The sequence below is a fragment of the Artemia sp. Qi Xiang Cuo genome, chromosome 14, assembly GCF_049724085.1.
Source record: "Artemia sp. Qi Xiang Cuo chromosome 14, ASM4972408v1, whole genome shotgun sequence".
NCBI classification, from domain to species: Eukaryota; Metazoa; Arthropoda; class Branchiopoda; order Anostraca; family Artemiidae; genus Artemia; species Artemia sp. Qi Xiang Cuo.
In genome coordinates this window covers 61677481-61696761 of record NC_142807.1, presented here as the reverse complement: position 1 = coordinate 61696761, position 19281 = coordinate 61677481, and the positions used below count along the sequence as shown (strand labels likewise).

General features: G+C 36.6%; 1 protein-coding gene across 1 annotated transcript in view; it reads right to left on the bottom strand.

Moving 5' to 3' along the window:
- The window catches only part of Pkcdelta (Protein kinase C delta), a 260317-nt gene that overhangs the window by 230955 nt on the left and 10081 nt on the right, over positions 1-19281 (bottom strand). The window contains exon 2 of the mRNA XM_089100650.1: positions 12243-12274. The gene's annotated coding sequence lies outside the window, so the exon portion shown is untranslated. The remainder of the gene's footprint in view (positions 1-12242; positions 12275-19281) is intronic.

Sequence of the window (19281 nt, the reverse complement as noted above, 5' to 3'; positions counted from 1 at the left end):
ATGTAATTTTTATTATGAATGTGTAAGTTTTTTTGTGTGTGTGTTTTTTTTTGTGTGTGTGTGTGTAATTTTTTGGGTGTTTGTGTTTGTGTTTGCGTGTGTGTGTGTGTGAGTTTTCGTGTGTGTGTGTAAGTTTTCGTGTGTGTGTGTGTAAGTTTTCGTGTGTTTGTAAGTTTTTGTGTGCATGTATGGGGACCGGGGGAGGGTGTTTGGGGCCCAGGGAGGGCGTTTGGGGATCCGGGGCCCTTGAGGATTGGGTGGTCTTTTGGGGGCCCAGTGGACCTTTGGGGACCGGGGGAGGACCTTTGGGGGGCCGGGGGACCCTTGGGGGCCGGTTGGCCCTTTGGGAGCCCGGGGGACCTTTGAGGACCAGAGGAGGGCCTTTGGGGGTCTGGGTGGGCCTTTGGGGGGCTGGGGGCTCTTTGGGAGCTTGGGGGGCCTTTGAGGTCCGGGGGCTTCCTTCGGGGTTGGGGTAGGAGGATTGGAACCCTTTGGGTTGGGTTAGAGGACCTCACAACACTGTTCAAATGAAACTTGTGTATTATAACGACTACAGAGTTTCACCATTAAATTCTCTTCTAAAATCTCTTCAAAAATCATCTTTTAAAATGTCTCTAACTGTTTCGCCGAAATAGTTCCATAACCTGTCTAAAACAGTTTCGCCCAAATAATCCCTAAACGTAATTCAGCGTGTTCCTTTTGTTTTTGGCATCTCTGCGCTAATGCATTTCAAATTAATAAGAAACCTGATTCCCGCGCTAAAACAATTCATCGCTAAGATGTTTCTTGGAGAATTGTTTCCATGGCCTTTGGCTATTAATATCCTTTGGAGTTCGACCAAAAGAGTTGTTTCCGAGGCAAAGACATTAATGACTTGGATCTATTCCTGGAGAATCGTTTCTATGCGAAAATTTTAAAAGTCTGACAGATGATGTCATTGGTTGATTGATCTGTCAAGAAATGGGAATTAATTTGTTGTTTCTATGGGGAATTATTGATTCACGATAGGTGAATTGAGGTCGACAGCACAGGTGTTCCAAGGTCGATGTTGTTGTTGTTGTAAGTGCACGCTCTCAGCGAATGTCAAGGTCGATGTTGTTGTTGTTGACACATTGGAAAAAGAGGTCATTGATCCCCATTAACCACATGTTCTCCCTAATGACTCTATGCCCATATATGGAGCCCTGTCAGTATTCTATGCCCATATAAGGAGCCCTGTCCGTGTCAATAGGGGCCATTCTACTCTTTTTTCCGCGTGTTTTGATTTCCGGGAAATAATTTCCACGGAAGGGGTATGTCTGGAGTGATCGAGAAACCGATCAGAGAGTAAAGTCTTATTCAAATGAAAGAATGCTAAGAAGAATTTTTTAGACAGAATTGTCCGCAAGCTAGACGACTCTATTCAAAAACAACTTTAAAATATAAAAACTAAACAAAAAAATACAACGACTCTATTCCATTTCCAAGTGAATTCGCGGTATTTAATATCTTCAATTGAAGCTGAGTTTTGTAAAAATCAGCCATTTCTTTACCGAAAAGTTTGAAAATGCAAAAGTCTTTCTGGGAGAAGGAAATGCAACATAGACTGTTTCAGTATTGAGCACCTAGACCTCAGTGAGGTAAAAATAAACGACTTATGCAACTTTACAAAAACTACGGGGGAGAGTCAACCCTCCTCACCCCTCCCTTCAAGCCTTTCCTGACTCTACTCTAGCTCTTGGCTCTCGCTCTCAAAGTTCCAAGGCATGCATCTAAGATTGTCTTTGTGGGCTATCAGAACCGCCATTGTTCATTTAAGTTGTATTACTTTGTATTTTCTATGTATGTGACAACAATAAATCGTTTTTTCCCTCTATACTGTTTACTATTTGTGTCGAAGCATATGTTCCCTTCTTTGTAGCCTCAAGGAACTCCCAAAATGGCCACAACCTCACTTAAAATACTTATACACATAAGCTAAAACTCCAAACTTTGTGTACAATCTGCAGAGGTTAGACCCTTATGGGTTTGGGGCATCAGACTGAAACTGACAGCATAAAAAAAAACGAGAAAACAGGAAGATACCAAAATGTTGCTCCGTAACAAACATACAAACGGACTGCTTTGAAATTTTTTTAATTTTTGGTTTTATTGGTCGCATGTTGTTGTGAGTCTTTTTTCTTTTATATATTTTTGTCTTTCTGAGGACGGCCCTTGGACATGGGGCCGAAATATTCATTCAAATTATCTCCACTGTCTTGCAAAAATATTTCCCTATTGTTCTTCGTGCTTTTGTTGTTTAACAAAATTACCTGCATTGACACTTGATTCTTGAGAAACTTCAAATTTTGAGCTAATCAATTTTACTGCAGAAAAGCTCAGACTTGTTAGTCTCTTTAGTACATAAATTTCTCTTTACTTTTGTTTTGTTATATCAAAGACTCTAATCACTCCCAAAAGAATTATTTTGACATTAAAAAAAATCATCTATCAATACTTTTTCTGTTCCTATTCTTATTTTGTCGGTAGAGTTCTCATTTTGGCATCAAGTGGAAATGAAAAATCATGCTGTGTCTAAATAATTAATTTGTGGAAAATCACTTGGCAGGGGTTATTCACTGGGTCACTGCATTTATATCAGATTCAAGAAAGAATTACTAAAAATCATTCCTGAAAAACTAGAAGCAGGCCTAGGAAATAAGGCAAAACTAGAGTAGACAGAAAATACATACTAGAGAATCCAACAGTTAGTCTCTTTAGTACATAAATTTCTCTTTACTTTTGTTTTGTTATATCAAAGACTCTAATCACTCCCAAAAGAATTATTTTGACATTAAAAAAAATCATCTATCAATACTTTTTCTGTTCCTATTCTTATTTTGTCGGCAGAGTTCTCATTTTGGCATCAAGTGGAAATGAAAAATCATGCTGTGTCTAAATAATTAATTTGTGGAAAATCACTTGGCAGGGGTTATTCACTGGGTCACTGCATTTATATCAGATTCAAGAAAGAATTACTAAAAATCATTCCTGAAAAACTAGAAGCAGGCCTAGGAAATAAGGCAAAACTAGAGTAGACAGAAAATACATACTAGAGAATCCAACAGTTCGCGGTAACGAACTGTAGGTAAGGTGCGAATTGGTTTAATAGCAACGGAAATTCTAAAAACAGAATTTCATAACAATAGATACATCAGAAGAATTGAATTTTTATATTTTTCCACATTTATAAAGCTTAAATTCAGTTTAAATTTTCACCATCAAAATCTAAGAAACCAAAAACATTCACCTAATATTCGAAAAAGGGGGAATTTTCGAAGTAGAGGTTTCAAGCTCCTATACAGAAATGTGAAATTTTGCATTTTTTTTTCGCTAGCGGAAAGATCACGCATGCTTTTTTACTGGTTTAATTTTTGTTTTCTCCAGGGATGATTGTATTGAACGAGTAATCCTAGAAGATCGGGAGAGTGCTCATTTGACTGAAAATCGAAATATCTAGTGCCCTTTTTAAGTGACCAAAAAGATTGGAGGGTAACTAGGCCCCCAAGCCCCTACTTCCACGAAGAAATCGTATCAAAAGTTGGCGATATTCGTTTTATTCACCATAGTTGAAAGGTCCAATAACCATACATTTGGGGATGACATGAGTCGGAGTCGTTCTTTAAGAATTGGAACAAAAGGTTTAACTTAAGCGTAAAGAGTGGGGTATTGAGGAGGAGGCGGTTCCCCTAATATACGGAATTATTTATGTTCGTTTTAAGCTTTAATCTTGCTCCAATTTCAGTTGATAAAACTTATTTTTTTAAAACTTAATATCTGATCATTTTTAGAATAATGCTGGGAAATCTGCCTCTCACTGCATGCAAATTTCCCCACCCATAAAAAATTCCTTCATGTATCGTCCTACTGCTTAAAATGCATCTCCTGGGAAATTACCCTCGGACAATTCCATCCTCACTTCAAATTCCCCACAATGAAATTTCGTGTGGACAATTCCGCCAGAAAAATTCTCCTTTGTATACTGGCATTCGAAAACTCACTTGTTTTTTATTTCCTTTCTGATAGTTTTACATTCATGCCGGAAATCCTCCCCCCTCCCCCCTTTGTTGAAATTTTTTTTCCTGGACTTGAATTCCCCCAATAAAAAAATTCTCCCATGGAAAATTTCTCCGGGGAGAATGTCTCCTGGTGATAATCCCCATTTAGAATTTCTCCAGTAGAAAATCCCTCTCAACGGAAAAATCCCCCAGAGAATTCCAACCCCACTGAAAATTTCCGCCAGACAATTTCCCCAGAAAGTCTCCAAATTTAGAATTAAATCACCAAAGAGAAAATAGACAAAGAAACAAATTACGTTTATGAAATTCTGGCAAATTCCCCTCGTTCCCTCTCCCGAAAAAGTATATGTATACTTCCCAATAACAAATACTATATTTGACGAATAGGCTAATTTCATAGCTTGCAGCATTTTCCTTTGGGGCTGTGACAGATCATATTATCCCCAAAGACCAAAGATTTGTGTAGAAGTTAAAAAGCATCTTCCCGCTCAAGGCCAACGAAATAATGTGACAGCTCTAGGGCGTCAAAAAATCATGTTAGTATTTTATCAGAAAATAAATGATGCCCGTGAAAAGCTAGAAACTATTGAAAATCCGCACAGTATTTTTGATATTGTGTGTCTTGCTGAGTACCTTTTAAGTGAAAATTGTCTGTCATTGCTAGAGCGTTCACCAGTTTCTTCTAAGGCCAGTAAATATTACAATATTCGCCGTTTCTTTGTTAGGTTTGAGTGATATTTATACTGCTATTGAGGTAGGATGTTTTATATTGTTTTGTATTTATATGCCGACTAATTACCGTACCCACACTTCTAAGTAATAGTTTGCATCAGCTTGTATGTCACGATCAAAGATTCTCCATAAAACTTAAGCTATAAACAGGTGGCTTGTCGTTTGTGGTGTCTTCAACACGAACCTGTATGACCCATCACTTGCGCTTACACAAATGCTTCTTTTACTTGGCATGTCTGTCCTACCTAGATCTAAACCTTTCTTTTATGTTCATAATTCTGGGTCAACCTCAAACCTCGATTTGTCCTGTTTGACAATCCGGAACTTCAAACTACCACTATTATCGTCTCGGATGACACCCTGTTAAGCAACCATCTAGACCTCCAGTTCAACATTCTACTACTACTACTACTAACAACTCACCCCAGCACCAAGCCGCCTGAGGCCAACACAGCTACACACGCTCCTCCTCCACCCCACTCTATTCAAAGCCTCCCTTTTTACACCTGCCCACGAAGTTCCCATTTCCTTTAAATCTTTCTTTATGACGTCCTACCACCCCAGACGAGGACGACCTGCTTTCCGTTTAGCCCTAGACAGTTGGCTGAAAAGAACAATGTTCAGCAATCTGTCATCCTTCATCCTTGTCAATGCTATACCTTTAGCTGTCCAAACCCAAAATAGTCCACTGAAAGCTGGTTAAGCCCCAGGATACGATATAATGCGTACTGAGTACATCTTATTTTTACGTCACTTCTTATACAGTATTTGTCACTATTATTTTAGGCTTATATTTCTCAGCAATATATTCCAACTGCTCTCTCGGAAAGACTTGTTACCTGTGTCCTAAAGAAGGGCGAAAACCCATAGGTTTGTGAATCGTACAGACCAATTACCATTTGCAAAACAATTGGTAAGCTTTTTGAAAAGCTGATCATCCATGAAACCAACAAAAGGTAAAACATGAGGACATCCAGTTTGGATTTTGCAAAGGCTTGGGTATGAAAAACCCAGACACACAACTTTTTTGGCTCTTTTAGACATAACTTAAAGACCTTTTCCCAAGGGCTGTGGGGGATACTGATATCTCCAAAGGCATAGTTTTTAGGTCTTTCAACTATACTGAATAAAATGGGTGTCTCAAACATTTTGATCTGACGATTTTGAGAAAAAAAGAGCGTGAGAGGGGGCCTAGTTGCCCTCCATTTTTGTCACTTCAAAATGGCACCAAGACTTTTAATTTCCATTCGAATGAGGCCTCTCCTGATATTCTAGGACCACTGGGTTGATACGATCAACCCCTGGGAAAAAGAAAACAAATAACACGCATCCGTGATCTTTCTTCTGGCAAAAAAAAAAAAATACAAAATTCCACATTTTTGCAGATGGGAGGTTGAAACCTCTGTAGCGGGGTTCTCTGACACTCTGAATCTGATGGTGGGATTTTCATTAAGATTCTATGACTGCTAAGTGTTGTTTCCCCCTTTTTTTTAAAAATCAGGCAATTTTCCTCAGGCTCGTAACCTTCAATGGGTAAGACTAAAAATTAACGAAACTTATATATATGAAATCATCATAAAAATCTGATTCTTTTGACATATTTATTGATATCAAAATTCCGTTTTTTATAGTTTCGGTTACTATTGAACTGGGTCGCTCCTTACTCACTGTTCGTTACCACGAACTGTTTGACACTACCAAGGTAAGTGAAGATGTTCACTTCATCGATCTTCTCGCTACCCAACATCACTTCTTCACTTTCATTTATTCCCAGTCCTAGCCACTTAGTCTTCTTGACATTGATTTTTAAACCTATTCTTACATCCTGAAATCTTGAAACCTCGAAAAAATCATTCATTTTGTTAACATTTTCAAGTATGCTTAAATAATCAGTATAACTTAAAGGTTGGAGAGTTTACCTCCTCAAATGATTCTATCTCCCATTGCCTTTGCTGCGCTCAATAGGGCAAACTCCGTCAAACTGACCCATGTAAATGGAGATACAGCGCAACCCTGCTTAACTTCTCAGTCAATGCGAAACCCTCTGCTAACCTCATTTCATGCCCTAAACGCAGCAATATGGTTCTTGTACATAGCACTGATTACTTTAATGCATTTGTCTGATATTCCGTACAAGGATAGGACCTTTGCTAAAGCTCTTCTATAAGCTGAATTAAACGTTTGCTCATAATCGATAAAACTGAGGACTAAAGCTAAAGGGGTTGAGTGACTCAGTCACTACTCATTTATTAATCTGAGAATTAAGGCTTGGCCGATGAATCCTCTTCCCTTCCTAAAACCTCACTGTTCTTTTCTTAAGACATTATCTCCAACATCTGTACGTCAAAAAGATATCACCATACTAAGTAATTTGCTTTCTAGAGAAATCAAGCACGTGGGCACCAATAAGGGGGTGGGGGTTGCCCGCACCCCTGGCTGAATGATGCTGCCTTATTTTTATATTTTTGTTCTGAGATTTCTATTACATAGCATTAAAAGTGACAATTTGACGAGGTTTCCCCCCCCCCTGGAATTCAGCTTATGGGCGCCCATGATCAAGCAATTTCCTTCTATAATTACCACACTTCCTCTTGTCATTTTTCTTAGAGAGGGAGCAGGGAGCAACTCCGTATTAAAAGCTGCAGGATGGGGCAGGTGTTTCGTATTTTTGGAATAATAAATTGGGTCCAAGCAAAAATGTAGTAAGTGTTTTCAAAATTATTTGAGTAAGACTAGAAGAGCAAGAAGTCCAGAGACTGTGGTGTGAACTATGTTTACCCAAGAGTACAGTATTATATACGCAAAACGTTAGGAAGTTGAATATTCCAGCCAAATTTATAGGGATATGGATCCAGTTGAGAGGAAACTGTCTGCCAGTGGGGAGAAGCAACTTTTGGAAGTTTAGGGCAAGTACTAACCCAAATAAGAAAATATTTACATCCACTCTGTCAGGAGGAAGGTTTGGGCCATTTTACCCTGAGGATTCGTGAGCTGTCTCTAAATAGGGTTAATTGGCTGAAGAGAAATTTTTATGAGCTACTTTTTGGCATCCTTAAACCAATGATTCCGCAAACGATTGTTATTATGGGAAATTTTGTGCTTAAGATGATTGAGGCGAGGTGCAAACGTTGCAATTAGAAATACTTAGTTAACAAATTATTTTGTTATCGTTATGAGTTTTATTATATTATTATCCCCTTAAATCCTTAGCAATATAGTTTTTAAGGCTATTTTTGACACCTTTGTATTCCGCCCCCATCAACAATCGGTGATTTACTCTGACTCTTAAAGAAAAATAGATATAAATAGCCATTGTGAATATCGTTCATAGAAGTCTCAGCCAAACTTTTTTTTCCCACGTTTTTTCGTCCAAGATATTATTTATACACCATTCCTGTTTGTCTATGTCCACTCTATTAATAATTTTGCTCATCGAACAACTAATCTTTTTAGATCTGGAACGTATTTCTAGACATATTTCTAAAATTACCTGTTACTATTTCGATGGCTTAACAGCAATAATAGATTTGATCATTGGACTGGTATATCAAACAGTTCGTGGTAACGAAGTGTAAGTAAAGAGCGACACAGCATTAGATTTGATTATTGGAATGGTATATAATAGTATATATCCCTATTTGAGTTCGGTGCTTGATTTTATTAAATAAAAAAAAAAAAGTTTTTTTTTAACTGAAAGTAAGGAACGACGTTAAAACTTAAAACAAACAGAAATTATTCCGTTAATTAATATGATTAATATTAGTATGAAGGGGGCTGTCCCCTCCTCAACGCCTCGCTCTTTCCGCTAAAGTTTTTTTATTGTTTAAAAAAATAGAGTTTTGAGAAAGTCAAACTTTAGCGTAAAGAGCGAGAAGTTGAGGAGGGGACAGCCCCCTTCATATGCGGAATAATTTCTGTTCGTTTTAAGTTTTAACGTCGTTCCTTACTTTCGGTTAAAAAAACTTATTTTTTTATTTAATTTTTGAACGTTTTTGAATTAGTGCAGGTTTTGATTTTGGCTCACCGTACATGAATAATTAAAACAAAATTTGCATATTAATTGTACTTTTATTTGGTTAAATGGCTTTCTCGAAACTTGTTTAATTTTATTTACGAACGTTTTTATTAGTAATAAATATACGTAATTTACGAATTAACTTGCGTAACGAACTTCTATACTCATTTTTAATACGTATATTAGGAGGCTCGTCCCCTAGTCAATACCCTGCTCTTTCAGCTAAAGTTCGAATTTTTTTTTTCCAATTCTTTAAAAATGACCCCTTAATCACAATCAGTTGATCAGTTGAAAAACATGTTTTTTTTTATATTTAATTTCTGATCTTTTTCTTTAATAATGCTGGGAAATCCGGCGCCCCCTTCATAGCAATGTCCCTTCCCCCATGAAAACTTCATTCATGGAAAGATCCTCCCATATAGCCATTAAACAAATAAACACGCATCCGTGATCTTTCTTCTGGCAAAAAATGGAAAATTCCACATTTTTGTAGATAGGAACTTGAAACCTCTACAGTAGGGTTCTCTGATACGCTGAATATGATGGTGTGATTTTCATTAAGGTTCTATAACTTTTAGGGGGTCTTTCCCCCTTTTTTCGAAAATCAGCCAAATTTTCTCAGGCGCGTAACTTTTGATGGGTATGATTAAACTTGATGAAACTTATATATTTGAAATCACAATTAAAATTTGATTCTTTTGATGTATCTATTGGTATCAAAATTCCGATTTTTAGAGTTTCGGTTACCATTGAGCCGGGTCGCTCCTTACTTACAGTTCGTTACCACGAACTGTTTGATAAAGCGATGGAGATGAGTGTAAGTGTAAGTGTGCGTGAGTGTTTGTGTCAGTGTAAGACTTGCTTAGAATGACCTAAAATTGAGTATTTTCCCCTGACTGTTTTTAAAGCTCATTTTTATTGCTCTATTCTATTCCCCTCTTGTTTTAATGTTAACTATTCGTCAGTTGATTTGCAAGGGCCATGGAGCAGGATCAAAATATAATAAATTTGATTCGTTTTTATGTGGGGTTGGGCTTTATTTAAATGAAAAAGAAATGTTTTAACTGCAAGTTAGGAGCAACATTAAAACTTTAAACGAACAAAAATTATTCCGTATATAAGGGGTGTTGCCCTTTTCTCAATCCTCACTCTTTACACTAAAGCCTAACTTTTACTAAAATGTATTACGATTGTGTTACATTTGCCATAATTTACTTTCAAATTACTTGTCATTCAAGTTCAAAGACCTTTGGGTTTCAGGAGTCGTCCTTAAGGAATTGGGACAAAAAGTCAAACTTTAGCTGAAAGAGCGAAAGACAAGGAAGGGGCTGTCCCCCCATATATATCAAACAATTTCTTGTCGTTTTAAGTTTCAATCGGGCTCCTAACTTTTAGTTGAAAAACTTAATTTTTTTAATCTACTTTCTGACCGCTTTTTAAATCATGCAATGAAATTCCCCTCCTCTCTCCATGTAAAATTTCACCCTGGAAATATCACTCCCGCACCAAATTCTTTCCGTGGAAAATACCCACCGCAGAAAATCCCACCCTAAGAAAATTCGGTAAATTTCCAAATAACAAATACTATATGTAAACAATGGGCAAATTGCTTACTTACAACCCTTTCCTCAGGATTTTTGACTGGTCATATCATCACCAGAGGCAGAGCGATTGAACCTTTGAACTATGCCGAACCAAACGTTTATCTAAAAATTTAGACCGGATGTCTTTGGGGAAAAGGGGGTATGGCAAGGAGGTTAGTTGCCCTCAAATCTTTTTGATTGCTTAAGAAGGGTAATAGAACTTTTTAATTTTCGTTCGGACGAGCCTTTGGCTGATATTCTAGGACCAGTGGCTCAATACCATCAACCCTGGAAAAACATGCATCCGTTATCTTTCTCCTAGTGAAAAAAATCCACCTATTGTAGATAGGAACTTGAAACCTTTAAAGATGGGTTCTCTGATAGGTTAAACTTGATTACTCCTGGAAAAAACACAAATAAAAACGCATCCGCTATCTTTCTTCTAGAAAAAAAATCATTAAGATATCTCTATTTCTATTTAACTTACTTCTTTCTGCTGAGGCAACTAATATCCACAGCAGATGGCTTACCACAATCTTTTAGGAAGGCTATAATAAAAATACTTAAACAGAGACCTTACTTTAAATAGAGATACTGGGGATATTTCTTTAAATCTAATTTACATAAATTAATATTAAAAAACTCAAATAAAATTAATCCCCATTTTATATTAAGATCATCTGACCGCAATTTTAATGCAAAACAGGCCTGTAGGCAAGCTAGGTCAATCACTAAGCAGAGGATTTTTGCCCAATCTAAATGGTGAATGGTCTTTCATTTATTCTGTATCGGTTTTTTGTTTGTTTGATTCAGTTTTTCTTCTGTTCTGCTCGAGTTTAATTTTATTGTGACCACTGAAGACGGCTTGGAGGAGGTCCTTGCCAAAATATCGGTTTTTGTCCTTTTCGCTTCCTTTCTGTCCACTGGATGATATTACCTTCGTTTTCTTAGCTATTTAATTACACTGTTTTATACTTCTTGTTTGTCATACATCATTGGCACAAGTCACTCCCTGCTTGCAGCTCGTTACCACATACTGTTTGATTATAATACAATGTATAAATAAGGCTAAAAAGCCTTTCAAGCAGTTCGTGATAACGAACTGTAAGTAAGGAGCGACTCGGCTCAATAGTAACCGAAACCCTAAAAAACGGAATTTTGATACCAAGAGATAGAATAAAAGAAATAGATTTTTATACTGATTTTAAATATATAAGTTTCATCAAGTTTGGTCTTACCCATCAAACGTTACTAACCTGGGAAAATTTGCCTTATTTTTGAAAAAAAGGAAAAACACCCCCTAAAAGGATTCTGAAGAGACCAAAGATAAAAATTAAGCAAGCATTTATTATTATGTAAAGAAAAACGTAAAGAATATAATATAATCGTTTTTTCTCCACAAAATGTTTCAACTTTTTGAATCAAAAAAAAAAAAAAAAAAAAAAAAAAAAAAAAAATAGATAGGACTAAGATATCACTATAATTTATTTAATTCTAGAACATACTTTGAAGTGGCCATTACTGATGTTAAAGTGACTCGGTATTTATCAAGAGTAAAGATTCAAACAATCTTATTTTCTTTTGGTCAAAAGTTGAGACATTTTATACCTAGCACGTACTAAAGGAGAAGGAGGATTCTTCTGGACCCATTTCCCTCAGTATCTTTCATATTGAGGAGGGGGGCCAAAAAAATGAGTCTTGACTTTAGAAACCCCATTGTCCCAATTACTAGACATTTTAAGGCATCGTTTTCACGTCTTTGTATCTTCGTCGGACAACAGCAAAGAGCATGCGCGTTTGTTACCGATCAATATCACATGCACGTTAGACAAGTATAGAAGTCAGACAAGATAGAAATGGGGGATGAAAACTTACATTGACACTGGTATCCTTGCTTTCCGAAACCCCTAGAAGAAAAAAATAAGTAATAATATCAGATTATGGTTGTCAAAATCTGACAAAAACATGTACGTAATAAAAAATAAAGAGGAAAAACAACAAAAAGATTTAAAATATTTTAACAGATAAAAAAAATACAAAAAAGCAGAGGATTTATCTTTTAGTTGATACATGAAAAAACTTATTTGAATGAAGACTTGACCTTACAAGACTATCTAGCCTGAAAAACCAAATAAATTGCCAAAATCCAACACAAAATCCATAAGATAGCCAAAGGCAGACGAGATGGAAGAATTAAATTCCAGGTAAAACCTCTATTTTCATCAAATTACAAAATATCTTGGATGAAAATATCTTGGAGGTTGTCCCCAATATGGTGCAGATACACTATTTTGATAATCTGGCACCAAATCATGTCATTTCATTAACCTTGCTACTTAATCCTGAAATTTTATTTTTATAACCTATCTACCTCTATCTTCTCCCACAAATCATATTTCACTGTCCACTCGCCTACCCACTTTAACACTCCCTGAAAGTGTCAATTATGTATCCCAAGCCGTTCCCAAGACATTGCAAATACACCACTTTGATAACCTGGCAAAACATAGTGTTTTCAGATTTATATTGCTAGATTTCTTGGGGGGAGGCGGGGGGGGGATTTCTCTTTGTTTGATTTTTTCTTCGGCATTATGGTCCTCTTAGCCCAAGGACCCAATAATGTAAGTTCGGAGCAGATCAAGAGAAATCGTTTTTCAGCCTTATTTCACAACCCCATTTTCTAGGGGGGAGATCATTCCCCAAAATATTTTGTTAATTAGGTTCCTTTTTGCTTAAGGACTTGCTGAATGACTAAAAGGCTCTGAGGAGATCAAGAGAAATCGTTTTTCAGCCTTATTTCACAACCCCATTTTCTAGGGGGGGGAGATCATTCCCCAAAGTATTTTGTTAATTAGGTTCCTTTTTGCTTAAGGACTTGCTGAATGACTAAAAGGCTCTGAGGCTTAAACTGATTAGGGACAAAGAGTTTTTCAGCCCATTCCTGGGACCAATTCGACTCCTCTCTACAACAAAATATTCAATGCTCTCGACACAAAAAAGATCTATGAGAGCTTTGATCCAATACCACAACCCAACATCAAGCAAGGTCCTCTTTTCCATTATAAAATCTATGTTTAAAAATTGGTACTTTGTACCATTTATGGGCATTGCAAAAAAGGGCAACTGGGTGCCCTCCAATTGCTCCTATATTCTTCAAAATGGCATTAGGACTTCAATTACTAATTGAAAAAATCTTATCTGAAGTTATCAGAGCCACCTTTCCAATACAAATTGTCCATGGAAAGAAATATTACATCGAAGGCTTTTTGCTCTATACTTAGGCAGTGCCACTGGGCTGCCTTTGATCCATGACTCTTTTTTTCATCAAATCTGTTCTGTACTTTTCAACAATTTGGTCAAGTGAACAATACTAATTTGACGTATTTTTGTTTCATTCAATGTTCTGTTTCATTCATTCATTTTTGGCTATTTCCTATTGGTTTTTATGTTTCTGGCAGCGTTTCATCTGGCTAGCTTTTGTTGTTGATCGAAACAAATTTTGCCACATACCACTTGAAACCTATGGGAGAAACCTACGGACTCTTGGGAGTCCGTCAACTATGAAGTAAAACAACGCTGATGGTGAGCAAGAGGAGCAGTGCTTCCCCCAAAAAGAAGGGAGAGACGAAAAATAAAAAAGAGAGCAAATTTGCGCTTAGCTCCTTCAGTCCTTAGCTCCTTTACTCTTCTCAAGGTTTACAAACTACTAAGCATAAATTCGATGATTGCCTCTCTACCTATACAACTAAGAAGACGATTTCTATCTGTGTTGAATGTATACTGGTGTTTTGAGCAAGACTCTGAGAGGAAATCACAGGCCTCATAATAGAACTGCTAAGGTAGAGAGCGAGGTTCTTCCCCTACATTGCCTATTTTGAAAGGCTTCCCACAGGGCTCTGTGCTTCGACCACTTTTGTTTAACTTTTTCATTGCTGCATTGGACCTGCCATCTGCCACTTCCATAACTCAAGGCCTTCTTGATAAAGTAAAAAAATTGTGCTTGTCAAATTTTATGACTCTCAAAAGCCAAAAAAGTGCCATTGTTCACTTCAGGACCCCTTATCGTATGAGGGAAGTAAGGGAGCCGATCATCCTGACTTATGGGACTGATATTATACCGCAAGCTACTATTGTGAAATTTCTTGGTGTGTATCTTGACTGTTTTCTTTCCTTTAAACCCCACATAACTCATATCCACTCCCTTGTCCTCCGCCAATCTTCAATGTTCCACAGGGTTAACTCATTTCTTACCCCAGATGTTATGTTTTCTCTTTATTATGCTTTTATTTTTCCTTACGTTTCTTGTTGCTGTTCTGTCTGGGTTAGTACTAATGAATCTCTTCTCCGCTCACTTCAAAGAACCCAAAATAGGGCAGTGAAGGCTACTTTTCTTCTACCTCGGTTTTACCCTTCCTCTAATCTTTATAATGATTAAATAAAAAAAAACAAGTTTTTTAAACTGAAAGTAAGGAGCGACATTAAAACTTAAAACGAACAGAAATTATTCCGTATATGAAGGGGGCTGTCCCCTCCTCAATGCCTCGCTCTTTACGCTAAAGTTTTTTTTATTGTTTAGAAAAATAGAGTTGCGAGAAACAGTCAAACTTTATCGTAAAGAGCGAGGCATTAAGGAGGGAACAGCCCCCTTCATCTACGGAATAATTTCTGATCGTTTTAAGTTTTAATGTCGCTCCTTACTTTCAGTTTAAAAAACTTGTTTTTTTTTATTTAATTTTTGAACGTTTTTGAATTAATGCAGGTTTTGATTTTGGCTCACCGTACATGAATAATTAAAACAAATTTTGCATATTATATTTGGTTAAATTGCTTTCTCGAAACTTGTTTAATTTTATTTAAGAACTTTTTTATTAGTAATAAATATACGTAACTTAGAATTAACTTACGTAACGAACTCCTATATTCATAAAATTTTAACACGTATATTAAGGGGTTCGCCCTCTAGTTAATACCCTGCTATATAAACTGTAGTTCAAATTTTGTTTCCAGTTCTTTAAAAATTACCTCTTACTCACAATCAGTTGATCAGTTGAAAAACTTGTTTTTTTTTATTTAATTCCTGATCTTTTTCTTTAATAATGCTGGGAAATCCGGCGCCCCCTTCATAGCAATGTCCCTTCCCCCATGAAAACTTCCTTCGTGGAACGATCCTTCCATATAGCCCCCGACCCTCTCCGTCCCCCACCGACCAGCAAAAATCTCCTCTGAAAAAGTCTGTATACTTCCCAATAACCAATACTATATGTTAACATTGAGTAGCCTAAAGTTCATAACTTTCAGCCCTCCCCCTGGGGACTTTGGGGGATCAAGTCATTCTAAAAGACATTTTTATCATATTTTCGACCATGCTGAACAAAATGGCAATCTCAAAATTTTGGTCGGGTGACTTTGGGAAAAAAATGAGCGTGGGAGGGGGCCTAGTTGCCCTCCATTTTTTTTTGTCACTTAAAAAGGGCACTAGAACTTTTAATTTCCGTTCCAATGAGCCCTCCCACAATTTTCAAGGACCGCTGGGTCATTACGAACACTCCGGGGGAAAAAAAACAAAAAAAAAAAAAAACAAATAAACACGCATCCGTGATATTTATTATGGCAAAAAATGTAAAATTCCACATTTTTGTAGATAGGAGCTTGAAACCTCTACAGTAGGGTTCTCTGATACGCTGAATATGATGGTGTGATTTTCATTAAGGTTCTATATTTTTTAGGGGTCTTTCCCCCTTTTTTCGAAAATCAGCCAAATTTTCTCAGGCACGTAACTTTTGATGGGTAAGCTTAAACTTAATGAAACTTATATATTTGAAATCAGAATTAAAATCTGATTCTTTTGATGTATCTATTGGTATCAAAATCCCGTTTTTTAGAGTTTCGGTTACCATTGAGCCGGGTCGCTCCTTACTTACAGTTCGTTACCACGAACTGTTTGATACTGGAATAGCTCCGCTGGATCGTATTGTGGGTAAAAGTTACCTTTATTTAGCGCATTCTGCTTTTCTAGGTACACTTCCACCGTCTCTGCAGCATTTTTTCTTACTGTCAGGCTCAGGTAGGTGCTCTTCTTTTTACGTAGTTCTTCTCGCACATTCATTTTACCCAAACGATCACCTACAACAGCTAAGAGGTGTCCTGTTTTTCAATCAGCTTGACTATGGAACTCCATCCCTTCTGATGTTCCTTAATTTGTTTCTGTAAAGGCAGTTTCTCATTAAATGTTTCCATTTTAATTTTTTTTTCTATCCGAATTTACATGTCTTTCTTCTCTTCATTTAATGTGTTTTTCATATTTTAAAATATTTTGTTATTCTATCCTAATTTTTTTATCTCTTTTCTTAATTTGATTTTTTTTTCAGTTATATGTTGTGTTTCCTTCTAAATCCCTTATTTCATAAATGTCCTTGACTTGTTGAAGTGTTTTTTTTTTTTTTTTTTTTGTATGTGCTTGTATATGTATATGGTTTATTGCATGTGCTTTTTTATGTGCTTTATAAAAGTGTTTTATTTTGTTTTGTTGGCCCTTTACAAGCTAAGCTTCTTGGGCATGTAAAAACCTTACGTTTCGTAATTGTTTTCTTTTAGTATTAATAAATTGATTGATTGATTGAAGTGGGCACAATGTATTATTTATTATAATTATTTTCGTTTTTCATCAAGACTCTTCACATAGAAGGAGGTACCATAAAAGCTTCGGAAGAATCTCATTCGATTAGATGTTGAAGTTTCTAGTGCCCTTTTTAAGAGTCAAAAGTGATTGGAGGGCAGCCAGCCCCTCTTTTGAACACCGAAGGTCTTTTGTACAACGTAGGTCAAACATGCCCTGTTTCCTCATAACAATTACTATGTACAAGTAATGAGCAAATTACATTAATTACAACCCTTACTCTGAGGGCTGTGGGGGTTGACATCCCCAACATCCCAAAGCTCAGAGAATGTTGAGGGGAAAATTGAATGAAATCAAAACATGTTATGGGTGTACAGGATGTCAAAAAGGAGAAACCCAAGAATGACTGAGGGTATTAAGTTGGAACTATAAGGAAATTATGATGGGGATGATCAATTGACCAAGGGCATTTTCAGAGGGATGTTGGACCAACCAAAAGGCACTATGCGCATTGTTACTGTTATGACTGAAGCAATTACTACTTCTACTGAGGGTTAAGGATGTTTAGGTGAAACTTTCAGGAAACACTCTGTGCATACTGCAACTACCACTGCTACTGCTACTTCTGCTACTAGTACCAATGCTGCTACAACTACTAATACTATGGCTATAAGTAGAATGTTGAAACTTGCAGGGAATTGTTAGGGAAACGTTGAACTAAATAAAAGCATACTGTACATGCAGGTTATCAAAAGGGCATATCAGCAGTATCCTAGGAATGGTCTAGGGTATTAAGTTTAAACTTTCAGTATATGCTAAGGGGGATGTTGAACCAGGCAAAATGCAAAATGTGCATACTACTACAACTACTAACACTACTACTGCTACTCCAACAACTACTACAACTGCTACTACTATTACGACAGCTGTTACTGCAACTACTATTACAACGACTGCTATTAGTACTGCTGAAGCTAAGAATGTTACAGTGAAACTTTTAGGGAATGTTAAAGGGAATAGTGAATTAAATTGAAACACGCTTTGTAGATGCAGGCTATTGAAATGCCATAACAGCTACATCTCAGAAACAGTAGGAACAGCAGTATTTAGTTGAAGTTAATTAAGAAAAACAAGTTTTTTTTTAACTGAAAGTAAGGAGCGACATTAAAACTTAGAACGAACAGAAACTATTCCGTACATGAAAGGGGCTTTCCCTTCCTCAACGCCTCGCTCTTTACGCTAGAGTTTTTTATTGTTTTAAAAAATATTGTTGTGAGACAGAATCAAAATTCTGAATCGATACGATCACCCCTGGGAAAAAAAAAAACAAAACAAATAAACACGCATCCGTGATCTTTCTTCTGGCAAAAAATACAAAATTCCACGTTTTTGCAGATAGGAGCTTGAAACTCCTATTGTAGGATTCTCTGATGCGCTGAATCTGATGGTGTGTTTTTCATTAAAGTTCCATGACTTTTAGGGGTTGTTTCTCCTAAAAGTCAAAATAAGGCAAATTTTCTCAGGCGCGTGACTTTTGGTAGGTAAGATTAAACTTGATGCAACTTATATATTTGAAATCAGAATTAAAATCTGATTCTTTTGATGTATCTATTGGTATCAAAATTACGTTTTCTAGAGTTTCGGTTACTATTGAGCCAGGTCGCTCCTTACATACAGTTCGTTACCTCGAACTGTTTGACTATCAGTTTATGTTAAGGAGGATGTTGAACCAACCAAAAGGTATTATATGTACATTACCTCTACTACATCTACTGCTACTACTACTAATGCTGCTACTACGAATCAGACAATGTTGGCGGGTATGTTAAAATCAATTAAAACACGGTATATGTGTGCACACTGCCAAATAGCTATGTCAGCAGTATATGAAGAACAGATTGTAATATTAGATTGAAGCTTTCATAGCATGCAGAGAGGTAAATTAAGCCAATAAGAAAACACTATGTGCATACTACTACAACTAGGAGTAGTAGTGATACTATTGTTAGTACTAATCTAATATTACTACGGCTTACTGTTTTGATATGGAACTCTCAAGGTCTTTTGAGGGGGATGTTGGGCTAAATAAAAGAATAGGGTAAGTGCATCCAAGTTGTCCAAATAGCATAGATACAATTTTCTAGGAAGGGTATTAAGCTTTAATTTACGGGAAAACTTGATTATGTCTAAAGGTAGATTAAGCAATGTTATGTCCAGATTTTCAAAGGAACGTATTTTATCAAAAACTGCTGAAAAATTTTCAACATATAAATAGTAGGCCAGACTATGTATTCTTAA